Raw genomic sequence first — 16,720 nt, forward strand, 5'->3', positions numbered from 1 at the left:
TCCTAACGTGGCAGTCTAGTTTTCGCTTAAAACGCACATTTTCCTTCTCAGCTCAAAAGGGGGGGCAATTCCCTCCTCACCTAGCCTCTGGATTGCTATGCATGCAAAAACAAATTCCTCAAATGAATCAATTTTGCTCAGAGCTTGATTAAATTCCCTGAGATTTTTCTGCCCGAGGTCACTGTGGTTTGATCTACAGATGTCAGAATGGTCTGCTTTCCAGGCAACTCCTTCCCTGCTATCTGAAAACCATCCCACTCCTTTAGATTCATGATTAAATATAGATATTAGAGGCTTTTAAACTTTCCACATGATTACTCTGCGGAATAAAGGAAAGCAGAATGGAAATGTTACATTTGTTGAGAAATTCTTCCTTACATCCCGACGACAAAAAGCAGGAGAGCAGCATTAATCAAAGATACCACTAAGGCAGAAGATCTCTTGCTAAATTCAAGGTATTAATATTTACAAAGGTGTTAACCAAATGCCAATCATCTTGGTAAAGGTAAAGGTAAAGGTAAAGGGACCCCTGACCATTAGGTCCAGTCGTGGTCAACTCTGGGGTTGCGGCGCTCATCTCGCTTTATTGGCCGAGGGAACTGGCGTACAGCTTCTGGGTCATGTGGCCAGCATGACTAAGCCGCTTCTGGTGAACCAGAGCAGCACACAGAAATGCCGTTTACCTTCCCGCCGGAGAGGTACCTATTTATCTACTTGCACTTTGATGTGCTTTTGAACTGCTAGGTTGGCAGGAGCTGGGACCGAGCAACGGGAGCTCACCTCGTTGCAGGGATTTGAACCGCCGACCTTCTGATCGGCAAGCCCTAGGCTCTGTGGTTTAAACCACGTCCCTAATCATTTTGGTAAGATTATACAAAACCAGGTCTTTTTCCCCCCAGCCAGAACTGAGTTCCGGCACCTTTGAGGTGGGCGCCATTGCCATTCTAAGAGAATGAGGGAGGTGTTCATGGTGAGTTCCGGCACCTCTCTTTCTAGAAAAAATATCACTGTGCTGAACCTATTTTATTCATCCCAACAACTGCAAAACTGCTCAGTAAAATTGACCAAATTCATCTCACTTTCTGAAACCGCACAAACGGTGCACACACACAACACACCCTCCCTGGCTCACTGACGCAAGCAGAACACACGCGAGAGCATGGCATTAATAAAACAATCCTGGTGTCAGCACTGCTCAATGGCTTTCCTGGCCTGTTTCCAACAGACCTTTAGGATCTGCAGAGCACTGTAACGGACTTAAATTCTGCATGTTGTTGTTCAAGGAAAAGGCATTAGCAGCAGCCAAGTGGCGGCGTCTTTCGTGTTTACCCTTGGCCCAGCTCCAAAGACGTTCAAGATAGTAATCTTTGATTTCAGCTGTGTCACAATCAAACCAGCATTCTGACCAGTTCACAGGCAGCCCGAGGATCTTGCACCCAAGTGAGCTGTATTAAGGAGGCAAGCACCCAAGAGCAAAATGAGGCAACAGCTGTTGTCCTTGCAGGGCCTCGGCACCTATTGTTAACAGGATGTGCCCCCGTTAATCCGGCTCAAAGTGGGATTAGCGCCGATGTGCAAAAAATAGATTCTGTACTGTCTGAGGTGAGTGTGTTTCTGGTGAACCAGAATCAGTAGCTTACTGGGAGAGCTCTGCATTTGCGATTGCAGGTTTTCTCTCTCCTCCTATCAAATAAAAAGGAAAAAGGCAACAACGAAACAAGTGTAAGAGATCTATGCAATGCCTGTGTATGAAAGAATCTGAAAAAATAGCCTCAGTTGACATCATGCCAGGTACAGGTTACAAATGGTATCTGGAAACTCAAACAAAGGGCAACACTTAATTTCGCTGAACCATATTAATCAGTGCCACCACACAACCCTTGCCCCATTCAAAACCAAACCAAGCGCCAGGAAAGTGAAAACTGATCAAGTCCCATCCCCAGACTTCAAAGCTAAAACGAAACTGCAGTGCTGAACATGGCAGTGAAAAACTCAAAGCTACGTTACGAGATGCCCTCTGACAGCATCGAGTCTTGTAGTATACCTGGAGGGTCTCCACCTCATCGTTCAGCCTGGATACTGAGGTCCAGCTCTAAGGGCTTTCTGGCGGTTCCCTCACTACGAGAAGTGAAGCTACAAGGAGCAGGCAGAGGGCCTTCTCGGTAGTGGCACCCGCCCTGTGGAACGCCCTCCCATCAAGTGTCAAGGAAATAAACAACTATCTGACTTTTAGAAGACATCTGAAGGCAGCCCTGTTTAGGGAAGTTTTTAACACGACGTTTTATTATGTTTCTATATTATTCTGGAAACCCCACAGACTGGCTGGGAAAACCTAGCCAGACAGGCGGGGTATCAATAATAAAAATAATTATTACAGGGAACCAGGCAGAGGGCCTTCTCGGTAGTGGTGCCCGCCCTGTGGAACGTCCTCCCACCAGATGTCAAGGAAATAAACAACTATCTGACTTTTAGAAGACATCTGAAGGCAGCCCTATTTAGGGAATTTTTTTATGCTTGATGTTTCATCGTGTTTTTAATATTCTGTTGGGAGCCGCCCAGAGTGGCTGGGGAGGCCCAGCCAGATGGGCGGGGTATAAGTAATAAATTATTATCATCAGCATCAGCATTATTAGTGCAACTGTGAAAAACGTCCACGAAAAACCCTGCATGCAGAAATCTAGTATCTGCAAGAAGCCTCAGGGTCATCTCAAAACTGAAACTGGTGTGAGGACAAAGCAAAGAGGATGCCTTCACCCTGGTATGGCTCCCCTTTATTACATACACAGCCCAACTAGACAACAAGAAAAAATACAACAGCTCAGATTTGGCTAATTTGACCCAACAGCACCCCCCCCCCTTTACACACAAACAAAACTCACTGCAGTCAACTTTAGGCAACCAATCAACGAAAACATGAATGGAAAGAGAACCTACTTTCCCTGTGACACTGACACACAAACTGCACACATAACACTATGTAAAAGTATATCCCCCCCAACTCCTCTTCTCCCCCAAACTCATATTGCCTATAACATTAGGGTTTCACATCGAATGAAACTGACTTGTAGGAAGGACTCTGTGAACTGAAAGCAGAGACGCCGTACACTTGTTACCCAAGGAAATCTTAATAAAAACTTTTTTTAAAAAAATGTTGATATGGCGGAAGATAATGCAATGGCACAGAATTAATAAAGACTACAATATATGCTGCTTTTGACTCTGCCGGCAACAGTATTGATTTTCGTACTGTACAATTTTGCCAAAAATAATTGTGCGCTCTCTCGCTCTCTCTCTGTAAAGCACTCAGTCTGGCTATTCTGGTACAGCACCCAGAAAGATGGTCTAAACTTCCCTACCCTACCAAAACTATGAATCTCCCCAGTTTTGGGATGCCACATTATTTTTAATCATGTCACTGCAAGCAAGCAAAGAGGAATATCATCAATACCTCAGGAATTGGACAACTCAGGAGATGGTGTTGGACTTTCGGAGGAAGAGAGGAGAACTAGCCGAGCTGTACATCGGGGAGGGCTGTGTGGAGAGAGTCTCTTCCTTTAAATTCCTAGGAGTTTATCTCAGTGAAGATCTTACTTGGAAAATAAATACAACCCAGGTGGTTAAGAAAGCCCAACAGAGACTCCATCTCCTCAGAGTATTGTGAAAGAACGATGTCAATCAACATCTGATGATCTCCTTCTACCAATCAACAATAGAAAGTGTCCTTTCATACTGCATCACGGTGTGGTACGCTGGTTTGACATCAACTGATAGGAAGTGCCTACAGAGGGTGGTGAATACAGCACAAGATATTATGGGCTGTCCCGTGAATCCGCTGGATGAAACAGCGGAAGAACGTTGCCTCAGGAGAGTGAGGAAAATTCTCAGGGATGATTCACACCCTGGCCGGCACTTTCTTGATCTCCTGCCCTCAGGCAGAAGATATAGAAGCATGATTAGTCGCACCAACAGGGTAAAGAACAGCTTCTATCCATGGGCTGTTAGGTTGGTGAATGAAAAGATAACAACAGGGCAACTGACTTTCGGGTTTGGTGGGTGTGCGTCAGTAAACGAGGGGAATTAAGACTAAGAGAGCTGAGTGGGAGGTGCTCGTGTAAACTCACTGTATACAAGTTGTACAAGTGACAATAAAGTATTTCAATTTCAATTCTTAGGAGAGAGACAGCTCCAGGTTTGCCCCCTAGGTGGTGCACAGTCACAATATTGTAGTGTCTGTAGGTTGTTCGATATTTCCCCCTCAACCCTCTGCCTCCCTACAAACGCACTGGCATTAACTTCACAATGCTGTTAGGGCAGCTTTTCTTTTTGGAGGCCGGCGGCAGCATTAACTCGTAAAGCTGCTTCCAGGGATTTCATTTTGGAACCACAGATGCAGAATTAACTTGAAATGATGCCCACCTAAGCATTTATATTTGCGCGGATACCTCCCCCCGCACCCCCACAAAGTCCCAGCTTGCTCTCGGCCGTTTCAAAAGTCGAGCTGAAAATACGAGTGTAAGGAACCCAGAAAAGAATAACAGCAGCAGATAACGGATCGAGTGGGAAGCTCTCCCAGCCTTCACTCAAATCGTCTTAATATAGAATTTTTTTATCTACAGAAGTATGTGATTTCCAAAGACTGAGAATTATTAGACAAAAGAGCCGGACGCAACAATAATTTGGATTTCCGAGATCTTCGAAAAACTAGGTGTTAAGTTCAGTAAAGAGATCTTCAAAAAACTAGGTGTTGAGTTCAGTAAAGTAAGAACGCAAGAGGAGCCAATGACCCACCTTGGGCAGGATCCTGTTCTCAGTGGCGAACCACTGTGACACCCACAAACCAGACCTGGGTGCAACAACACTCACAACTCCCCATTTGTGTTTCCCAGGAACCTGCATTCAAAGGCAAAGGCCATGAGATAAAAGCAGCCATTCAAATGTGCCACTGGAATAGTGGCAATTGTTTTCTGGGTGTCTTCGTGGAGACGTACAAAACGTTCTCTTTAATAATGTGTCCCCCAGCAGACAGGGAACACGCAGAGAAAGCCAAGACTATCACCAGAGCGAACAGCTCCTCTGCTCACATATTAGAGGACAGTTTCCCAAACTTGGGTTTGCTGCTGCTGTTTTTGGACTGCAGTTCCCATCATCCCTGACCACTGGTCCTGCTAGCTAGGGATGATGGGAGTTATAGTCCAAAAACAGCTGGAATCCCAGGTTCGGGAAACCCTGTAAGCTACCCTTTCAAGGACCCCCCTGAACAGTCTCCTCCCAGAGCAACATCCCATAAGGCCACCGTTACAAGTTAGTTTCACCCTCCCTGTGCATGAGCCAAAGCACTCTGAATTTATGGGATGTGCGTATGGATTTCACCCACTGTCAACGCATGTAAATTTGGATATGCACTGGTTTTCACTTCTGGGCTTTTCACTGATTTTTGATCCTGTGGGCAATGGTGTTTTATTATACCAACTGACCCAGCAAGTAGACTAATGGAGAAATCCTAAAATGGTTTGGCTTCTTTTTCTCCCTTAAGCTATCTCTCATAGGGCAGCTTAGAGGTCCCTTGAAAGCAAACTTCTGGGGTTCCACTGTGACTGGCATCAACTTGGACTTGTCATGTTGTGCGGATGCCTGACTATCATCTTCCAAAGCAACTACTCTATTCCGAACTTAAAAATGGAAAGCGTAATGCCGGTGGACAACAAAAGAGGTCCAAAGACTCTCTCAAGGCAAATCTTTTAAAAAATGTAGTATAAACATCGACAACTGGGAAACACTGGCCTGTGAGCACTCCAGTTGGAGAACAGCCTTTACCAAAGGAATGTGGGTGGCGCTGTGGGTTAAGCCACAGAGCCTAGGACTTGCCGATCAGAAGGTCAGCGGTTTGAATCCCCGTGATGGGGTGAGCTCCCGTTGCTCGGTCCCAGCTCCTGCCAACCTAGCAGTTCGAAAGCACATCAAAGTGCAAGTAGATAAATAGGTACCGCTCCGCCGGGAAGGTAAACGGCGTTTTTGTGCGCTGCTCTGGTTCACCAGAAGTGGCTTAGTCATGCTGGCCACATGACCCAGAAGCGAGATGAGCGTCGCAACCCCAGAGTTGATCACAACTGGACCTAATGGTCAGGGGTCCCTTTACCTTTACCTGGGCTTTGAAGATGCTCAAACTCAGGATGAAAGGGAGAGATGCGATAAGAGGAAGGCACGCTTGGCAAACCCTCACCATGATCGACTCCCACCCAGAAACCTATGTCCCTACTGTTGAAGGATGTGTGGATCCAGAACTGGCCTCCACAGTCACTTACGAACTCACTGTTAAAACTGTCTTTATGGAAGACAATCTTACTCCGCTACGAGTGATCTCCAGAGAAGAAGATCACATTTTAATATCTGTCTGAAGCCACGATGAGAAATCCTTTGGAATACTGTCACTGATAAACTCAGGGCTTGCTGAAACTCAAGAAGGGTGCCATTGCCATCATATGGGAAGAAGGGAAGAAGAAGAAGAAGAAGAAGAAGAAGAAGAAGAAGAAGAAGAAGAAGAAGAAGAAGAGTTTGGATTTGATATCCCGTTTTATCACTACCCGAAGGAGTCTCAAAGCGGCTAACAATCTCCTTTCCCCTCCTCCCCCACAACAAACACTCTGTGAGGTGAGTGGGGCTGAGAGACTTCAGAGAAGTGTGACTGGCCCAAGGTCACCCAGCAGCTGTATGTGGAGGAGCGGGGAAGCGAACCTGGTTCACCAGATTACGAGTCCACCGCTCTTAACCACTACACCACGCTGGCTCGCATTTGTGGCGTGTTCCGGCAACTCTTTTTTCTAGAAAAATAGCCCTGGCTATACTGCCATCCACCTCGGTAACTAAGCTATAAGAAATGACTGCAACTGTCCTGGACAAATGTTTGGATGCTGTAATTCAAGGTGATGAGGGTCAGCAGGGGTTGACAGCCTGATTCTGAAAAGATGGAGATAAGGGAAGACTGGGAGAAAAAAGTTTGCCTGAAAATAATGAATTGGCAATTAATGGGCTGGACCAGATCTCACACAGCCAGGAGAGCTTCTTGAGCTCAGCTTTGATAGCTGAAACAGATGGTACTACTGACAACACACACCTTTGGATATCAGATGTATACAAAATACTGGCTGCATTCCCTCCTGACCCGCAAAGATCTTGCGAAAGATCATCCATGCCCTTGTAACCCGCAGATTGACTGCAGCAATGCACTCTAGCTGCCCTTTCAGATTACCACAGTCCACCTACTCAGGGGAATAGCTTTCCTGTTAGCTTCAGGAGCCAATTCAAAGCACTCAGATTCTGACATTTAAAACCACACAAAGACTGAGGACCACATACCTCAGAGGGCCACTCCCTTTAAAGAACACACTCGCAAACAGGGAGATGTTTGAACAGTTTTGGGGTGAAGGAGGGAATCAAAATATTTAAGGGGTTGGAAGTCTCAAGTATTTTAGGCTTTCTCAGCCAGGAACAAAAAATAGAATAACTCACTGGGGACATGAGAGTGGTTTGTAAAATTGTGCACCGAGGTTTGTGAAACCCTGCGGAAAATGACAGAGAAGCATATGATGAGCAGGATAGATGATAAAGAGAGGTTAGAATCTGGGGTTTCCCAAACTTGGGTTTGCTGCTGCTGTTTTTGGACTACAGTTCCCATCAATCCTGACCACTGGTCCTGCTAGCTAGGGATGATAGGAGTTGTAGTCCAAAAAATAAAAAAGAAAAAGAAAAGCTGGTGACCTGAGTTTGGGAAACCCTGGGTTAGATAAAGAGGTGAGATTTAATATTATATATCTATATCTATATCTATATCTATATCTATCTCTCTCTATATATATATATCCCTACAAACTAAGAATGTTTCCTACTATGCCTACTGAAAATGCAGACTTAACATTAATCTCCATAAAAATGTTTTTCATGTTCATTTTAATCACAAAATATGTATTTAAATGATATGGGTCAGTCTATGTAGTGCTAAAGGTTACAAGTGTGCAGAATGACTTCTGTTTGTTTGGCGAGACGTTCTCTCCTCTCCTCCCCCTGCTCCCCCAAACCTGCTCTGGGTTCCCACCCAAAACCCCCAGAGCAGATTTAGGGAGCCTGCAGGGCACATTTGAGTGGAGGAGAGAGAGGGGTGCAAGTCCTGTTGCACTTAGCAGACCCCGCTTTTGTGTGTGCCCAAAGTTAGTTGAACACCACTCATATTATCTCAGTGCAGGCATTTCTAGACATATTTTATCCTAAATTATAAGGAGTAGCATTATTATTTTTTTAAGCACCCATTTTGGAACATGTTTTGAGTTGAAAACTGTATTGTAAAATTCAGAGAAGGGCAGAATCTGAAGGATAACTACATTCCAGTTTTTACATCAAGATGTGGACTTCCTTAAAAAAATGGAAACAGCAAAATTTTCTGTTATGCCCAGTATTAAGTGCACTATCATACATAGCACACAGAAGAGAACGAGGTTTTAAAATTGTTTCATATACTTCCACAGAACAAGCCACAGGAAATTGGAGGGGTTAAGTCTGACCGTTTTTGGTTGTTCTTGTAAGATCAGAAGAGTCCTGTTAGATGATATCAAATGCCCTTTTAAAATGTGGGTTGCTCTTGTTCTTGTTTTTATTATGTGCCGTGTAGAATTGTAATTATATGTTGCGGACTGCCCTGAGACCTGCAGATGTAGGGCGGTGTACAGATTTAAATAATCATCATCATCATCTGGGTTTCCCCCCCACAAAAAAGAGGTGCCAAAACTCACTGTGAGGCTGTTCCAGTAAGTGTCACACTTTTTAACAGCAACAAAAGATGTGCTGGTACTGTGTACCTTTGAGTACCCCCTGGAAAAAAGCACTGACAATAATAATGATAAATCAGGCAAAAGGCCCATCTAAGTCCAGTATTTCGTTCACACAGTGGCCAAGCCTAAAAACAGAAACTGGGCAAACAACACTCTTCCTACTTGTTATTGCAAGTGATTTTCAACGCTGTCATCAAGCAAAAAGAAGTCTCAACATGCCTCAGTCCAATGAAAGTACTCACATGCGAAGCATCATAGTTCCCACTTGCATTTGCTAATTATTTTAATAATTGGTGGCAGGGAGCTTCAGTGCAAACTCAGCGATTTGCATCCCGTTTACACAGTGGGGACAAACATATTTTGAATCACCGCGTGGCACGAAATAGCTGGCTCCACGGGAAGGCAGTTGCAACGTTCAAAGTGAAAGAGCTTCAGCCGGAATAATCCCTTCGTTTTTAACTAATATGTTTGCCATTGGAGCAACTGGTGCACTGATGTAGCCCATGCTACGAAAGGAATGGACATGCCTGTTTGTATTTCAAAATTTATTGGTAACGCTAATGATGATCAGCTGCGCTTTCTAAGTCGCAATTCAAAAGGATCTGCACTTGTCCTGCATTGTTATTATATATAGTAATATATTTAACTACTGGCAGTTTTAAGATGCGCTCCTGCCACTAAAAGATTTAGAGCAGAGCACCTCAATCAAAGCACCTACTCTGGAGACTTTGAAAATAGGACTTTCAAATCAACAATTCAAGCCAGGGTTTTTAAAACTGGCCTTCAATGGGTTTTTAAAACCTGCCTTTACTGGACTGAGCGTACCCTCCCTTCCAGATACGCGAGCAGGTATGTTGGCTATACAGCGGCACCTTGGTTCTCAAATGCCTTGGTTCCCAAACGCCAAAAATCCAGAAGTGTTCCGGTTTTCGAACGTTTTTCGGAAGTCGAACGTCTGATGTGGCTGTCGGCTATTGTTTCCAGGGCGCCTGCACCAATCAGAAGCTGCGCCTTGGTTTTCAAACATTCCAGAATGGATTAAGTCTGGCGCTTTTGTTTTTGCTATTTATTTTGCGTTTTTGTTTTTGAGGCTTTTTCAGTTAATTTGTTTTTGTGACTGTATGGAACCCAGTTCAGCTACTGATTGTGTGACTGCGGAAATGGATAAAAGCCCCCCATCCAAACAAGGACGATCATCAGTGCAGGTAAGAAAATAATAATAATTTTAATTTTTATCATCTACAATACTGTCTTATTTATTTTATAGAACAGTACATTGATGATTGCTTTCATTTTATGGATCAATAGTCTCGTGAGATAGTAAAATTCATGTTAAATTGCTGTTTTAGGGGTTGTTTTTAAAAGTTTGGAACGGATTAATCCATTTTGCATGACTTTCTATGGGAAAGCGTGCCTTGGTTTTGGAACGCTTTGGTTTTGGAACGGACTTCCGGAAAGGATTAAGTTTGAGAACCAAGGCACCCCTGTAAGATTTCTATCATCTGAGATGAATGAAAATTTAATATGGGAAACAGTGGGAACACATGGGGAAAGCCACAGGATGTAATGAACCTTTAAAAAGGAGGAGACCACAAAATCTACAAGTGTCCTATCAGCCCTTAATACATTTCTAAACAACGTTAAGTTGGGTTTGGGATTTTGCTTTTAAGGAAATCACACATTCCTCAGCAAGTAAATCTGCTGGTCAAGGGGAAACTGACTAGAAGTCATAAGCATAGCAGGCAGGCTTCTTACCTCAAACGCCTTCTACTTAAATTGCATTCAGGATTTCAAATCGCCCTCTTTTAAAATGAAAGTTACTGATCTCATACCTATGAAGTGCGTTTAAGAATCGGTTCTACAGCGGAGGACTATAAAATTGACACATCAGATTACAAGAGGCGAAACTGAATGGACTGGAAGAGGTAAGTGGAAAGGAAGCACACACCCAAAGTATTTGGTTCAGTAAATCTAAATGGAGCAACACATGCAGAGAGTTGATTCGACTACAGGCAGAGATCAAGGAAGTGAACTTTGAAGTATTAAAGTAAGAGAGCTTTCAGAAGACGCAGAGGAAGATCAGGAATGTCTGTAGCCTGAATACAGGAGAAGAGAACCCAATTCCCGCCAGTGGCATAAAGGAGAAAAAAGATAGTTTCTTGTGAAGTTAACAATGTTAAGGATAAAAGTAGACACTGCTAGCAAATAAATGGGAAGTATCACTGACATTTGGGTTTAGAGGTCAAAGCCTTTAACAAAATCCATTCAGAAGAAGTAAGAAGAGACCTCAAGATTTAAGTGTACGTTTGAAGGAAAGGAAAATGCATAAATTGAGTTTGGATGTAAAGACACAAGCCATGGTTTGGGCATCAGGGCTGAACGTTGGGCTCACACATTCCCTTCTCCCCATAGGAACACTGAATTTATTCCCACAATGAATGGTTTAGGTTTGCCATTGTTTCCAGGTCAGGCAAACTATAGTTTGTGCAAACCATGTATTACCTCCAAACCAAACTAGAATTTCATTTCAAATTCTGCCTTCCACCTCTGGTTTCGGGTAGACAATGGTTTCCCCAAACTGTACCTTACTCGGTTTGGATGTAATAGCAAACCATGGTTTCCCCAGATGCGGATTAGACAGTAGCGTAACCCATTAAATCAATGGACTTAAGTTAGTAATGTCCATTCGTTTAAATGGGTCTACTCAAGAGGATGATTTCGTGTGATACAGTCCGTGAGAGCAGAGAAGGAAGCCTAAGGCTCAGCCCTGAGCACCAAGCCACGGTTTAGCAACCACATCCAAACTGGGCCAAAAAAGTTGACCGTAGTGCAAGCAACAGAGAATGTCCAAGAATTATTGCAAATTTAGAAGGATTCACCATTACATGCACTACCTAAAAAAACCAAGGGAATAAAATTTGTATTTTGTGTGTTCTCCTTTGTTCTTCTCTTTCTTCTCACTGTATTGGAAAGAAAGAATAAATGTCTAATTAATATTGAAATCCAAGCATGATGGCATTTAAAATGCTTTTCATCAAGTATCAAAGGATTAAATCCAGGGAAAAGTAAAAAAAAAAAATGCTCTCATTTATTAAAAGAGGAGAAAGTGTGTTCTTCTCTTGCAGGTAACAAACACATCTTAAAAAGAAATTAAGAACTGTGGGGAACGAAACTTGGAAAAGTTTGTGTCACATCTACACAGAGAAAACAAAAGTTATCTTTTTTTAAAAGCAGAAGGATATAAGAAAGATGGTATTGGGAGATATATCATCTAGAAATTTTATTATTATAGAAAAATGACACCTGGATGTGTATATGGGCCCAACATCACTCCAAAAGATTTCTTTAAAATGTGGAAAACTTGGGCAGATTTTCCTGAAAGCAATCAGAAAAAATAAAGAGGGCCTCTTTACTTACTAAAGTTTACCACCTCCTTTTACATAAGATTAGGAAAATTTCAAACGCTTAATATTTGGCAGTATTTTAATCCAACAAACGGCTAGATATTATTATTTTCTTACTGCCACATTAAAGAATATACTATTTTGCAACATCAAGTGTACATATATTTAACATCAGGTAAATTTTTCTATACCTCTCAAGAAACTAATGAGAAACTAAGTACACAAGAAAGTTGCATGCAGTTAAATAAGTTTTTTAAAAAATCAATGTTAAGACTATTATTTCAGAGAAATTTTTAACAATGAACTAACTACACCGACAGGTGGAAGTTCAATAGTGTGGTCATGTTAAACATGTGACAATATTATGGGGGGGGGGGATCTTTTAGATCTCGAAAATCCAAGATCTCAAAGAGTTAAATGGGGAGAGCAGTCTCTGAAGTTCACCATTACAAACTAGAACAAACTTGTCTTCCAAACGGGGTAAATAATAAATCATGCCATCCCCACGTTCTCTGGTTTTGGATTTAACATGTGATTCTGTTAAGATTCTGCACATGCAGTCGACATGGAGCATGCTTGATGACTAAGGAAGGCGTATAACGTGCAAAATTCCTGTACTGTTAAACACAAAAAACTCTTACTGGATTGCTATGAATCATGTGATCTCTGAAGCAGTTTTTTGTCTGGTGCCTATGTTTGGTATGTGGGTCTATTTACTCAATTTTACTTGCAAACATTTTACACAATTGCTGCCTCCTATTCATATCTAAGATCTTCTTCTGATCCCAGGTAAATCTGGACAGTGTTTCCAGGGTGGCAGCTGAACTTTCAAAAGGATCTTTGTCTAGTGTTGGGAACTGCCATTCCTGGGGACAATGCAACAAATGCCCTTGCGTGTGACGCTTTTAGCACACCTATGCAAACATTATGAGCCAGGGGGTGTTTCCCTCCCAAAAAAATACACTTGTTGAAAAGCTCAGAATTTCCTAGTCAAATCTAACACAAGCAAAGGGAAGTTCACCATCACCAAAGCCAATAATTAAATGTTTTTAAAAGTGTTATCAGATGGAATTTTTCAAACTTTTCCGAAGCAAAAAGAATAAACCATGCAGATCAGCAACTTTCCGACGAGTTAAAAAAACAAGACCAAAAATCCACAACACACCACTAAGAAACAGTATTTGAAAACCTGTTCAAAACCAAGGTGAGAGCCCAGTAGAAAAGGCAACTTTTGTTTTGTTTTTTGCTTTTGTATAATATTTTAAGAAATATTGTTTAGAACCAGATTTCAGCATTTGGGGATCAGTTGAAAACCCCTAGTTGTTCTCAATGCACGATAATAACTTTTGAAGCCACCAGTTATAAAAGATGAAATCAATTTAGCTATTTTGAAATTTAAAGTGGTAAATCTCTAAGATTGGCTGGACTTTCATCCAAACTGTATATAGCCTGCTTGACTGTTTTATTCAATCCTTTAACCAATAGTATAATTAAAGTTACAAGGACAGGCATCTTACCTGTTAGCATGGGAAGGAACACAGATTTATAACTGGAGAAAACCGTACCACACCAGACTTACGTTGTTCGAGATCTGTGCATCAGGTTTTCAAAGTTATGGACATCTTGACAGCTGAATTAAAACTCTTAAATATATTCATGGATGTCAAACAGACTTTACTAAGTGACAAAATATAACAGGTGTGATTGCAAACTTTAAATGTAACCTGTAGTATTGCTACAGAATTGTGTGAAAAGGTCTAACTGAACTATGAAATATCAAATTTATTTTGCTGCAAGAATCTGTGAAATAAAATGAATGACTGGATGACTGTCTTTAAAAAGTGGCAAAAAGCAGAAATGTTTTAACTGAATGTTGATGTTTAACTTGGAAATAATGCCCAAATCTTTGTTTTAATTCACTATTGAAGTATAATGATTCTGTACTACCATGTTTGTTTCTTCACACTAGTGTGGTTTTTGTAATCTGGGTTTTGTTGACAAATATGAAATGGAAAATGGGACACGGATGGTGCTGTGGTCTAAACCACTGAGCCCCTTGGGCTTGCCAATCAAAAGGTCAGCGGTTCAAATCCCCGCGACGGGGTGAGCTCCCGTTGGCTCCTGCCAACCTAGCAGTTTGAAAGCACGTCAAAGTGCAAGTAGATAAATAGGTACCACTCCAGCGGGAAGGTAAATGGCATTTCCGTGCGCTGCTCTGGTTCGCCAGAAGCGGTTTAGTCATGCTGGCCACATGATCTGAAAAAACTGTCTGCAGAGCGGACAAATGCCAGCTCCCTCGGCTCATCTCAGCAAGATGAGCGCCGCAACCCCAGAGTCGTCCGCGACTGGACTTAACTGTCAGGGGTCCCTTTACCTTTATGAAACGAAAGCCTTCCAAACTACTCAGTTTTTAACCAGTTGCCCAGTCCACATAGGTATCTGTGCTAAGACATCTAGAATAACTGTTTGTGCAATATTGGTCTGCAGCTGGATGTTTCAGGGATGGAAAAAATTAATAAACCTTGCATCCGCTAACTTCAGAGAATCAGCTGAAACGTGAGTACCGCATATCGACTCAAAAATAATGCTCACTAACCACAATTGTCAGGTACAAGGATTAAATCAGACTTGAAATAATACACTCCAGGGATAAAAATGAATTTAGTGTGAAGATGATCCAGTGAAGTACTATGCTGAGTATCTGTTAGCTCAGTCGGTAGAGCATGAGGCTCTTAATCTCAGGGTTGTGGGTTCAAGCCCCATGTTGGGCAAGATATTCCTACATTGCAAGGGGTTGGACTGGATGACCCTTGGGGTCCCTTTCTTCTTTTCTGCAAGGCACAAAGTTGGCTTCGCAGTACTAACAGCCACAACAAACTTGTAAAATACCGAGCAAATGTGGCAATATTGCTCAAAAATGGGGCAGGAATATTGGGAAGCAACCTCTATTCTCAGGTGCAGATATAGAGACCAGAAATAAAAATAGATGTTGCATGACAAGCCGAGGATTACCTAGCTTAGTATGCCGTAAATCTACATTCAAGTTAAGCTGGAGTACTAGGATTTGAGATGATTTAATGCTGTTTGGACTTTAGTTTCTCCTGCTTGTACCTTACATATGACTTTGATAATAATTAACCTTAAATAAGGATAGTGAGCTTTCGGCATCCTCCTAAGGAAGCTAGCATGAAAGGAGGACTAGACAGGAACACCTGACAAGCGTCTTTATTACTTGAAGTATACACAGCTTGTGGACCAGATCCGGGGACAGAGGGGATCTGCATGACAAAGCTGTTCCCATCATTTAAAGGAAGAGGGAAGCCTGTGGATTTGGGATCACCCCAACCACAGAGATCAATCCACTTGGTTCTTATATTCTGGTTCTTTATACAGATCTACTAGCACCCAAACAGTGACAAGTTGAGTTTTGTTTACCTAACAAGTTTCGCAGGACATTTTCAACCACCAAATCTACAAATACTTCAAATAATGGTACAGTGAATTCCTCACTGCAGAGAATACGACTCACCTAGCAAACTGCGTTTCCCCTCTACTGATTTTGGATCCCCTATAGATGGGACACAAATTTTGAATTCTACTTTTTTGTATATGATAATCTGATGCTTACTGGGAAGAGACTTTAGATTTTTATTTCAGATAAACTGCTCGTTATTAAAACCGCACACAGAGGTTTTAATGTTGCTCAGTAAAATAATTAAAATAAACATGACCAAGCACACACTGCGTGTCATATGTTATAGCACAATCCTATACAGTCGTACCTTGGTTGTTGAACACCCTGGAATTCGAACGTTTTGGCTCCCAAACGCCGCAAACCCGGAAGTGAGTGTTCCGGTTTGCGAACCTTCTTTTGGAACCTGAATGTCCGACAATGTTTCTGCGGCTTCTGTTTGGCTGCAGGAGCTTCATGCAGCCAATCAGAAGCTGCATTCGGTTTTCAAAAGTTTTGGAAGTCGAATGGACTTCTGGAACAGATTCTGTTCGACTTCCAAGGTACAACTATACATGTTTACTCAGCAATATGTCCTACAGACTTCAGCGGGGCTTATTCCCTAGTAAGTGGGTATAGAATTGGAATCTCAATGGCATGTACAGTGGTACCTCTGGTTACGAACTTAATTCATTCCTGAGGTCCATTCTTAAGCTGAAACAGTTCTTATCCTGAGGGCAAAGTTTGCAACCAGGAGCAGCTACTTCCAGGTTACCAGAAGTGTTTGTAACCAGAGGTACCACTGTATTATCAAGACCTGGGGGGAAACCACAAACAACAGTATTTCCAAGAAGTGTGCATGTTTTTTTGCCTTCCTTGTATTTCCCTGCCATTTCCCTTTTCTCTTTGGCTTCCATTCCATTCTATACATTTTGCATTATTAGTAGTTAGTCACACTAACCAAATCTATAAAGATGCAGCAAGGTGCACAAGATTAAACCAGTGAGACTGTGAGAAACCAGTCATTTTTTAATGCAGTTAGCTGT

General features: G+C 42.2%; 1 protein-coding gene across 2 annotated transcripts in view; it reads right to left on the bottom strand.

Annotated features, from left to right (window-relative positions):
* GLS (glutaminase) overlaps positions 1-16,720 on the bottom strand; it is a 74,208-nt gene that overhangs the window by 13,869 nt on the left and 43,619 nt on the right. The window lies entirely within an intron of this gene.

The sequence above is a fragment of the Podarcis pityusensis genome (assembly GCF_964106645.2).
Source record: "Podarcis pityusensis genome assembly, chromosome: 1".
In the NCBI taxonomy this organism is placed as follows: domain Eukaryota; kingdom Metazoa; phylum Chordata; class Lepidosauria; order Squamata; family Lacertidae; genus Podarcis; species Podarcis pityusensis.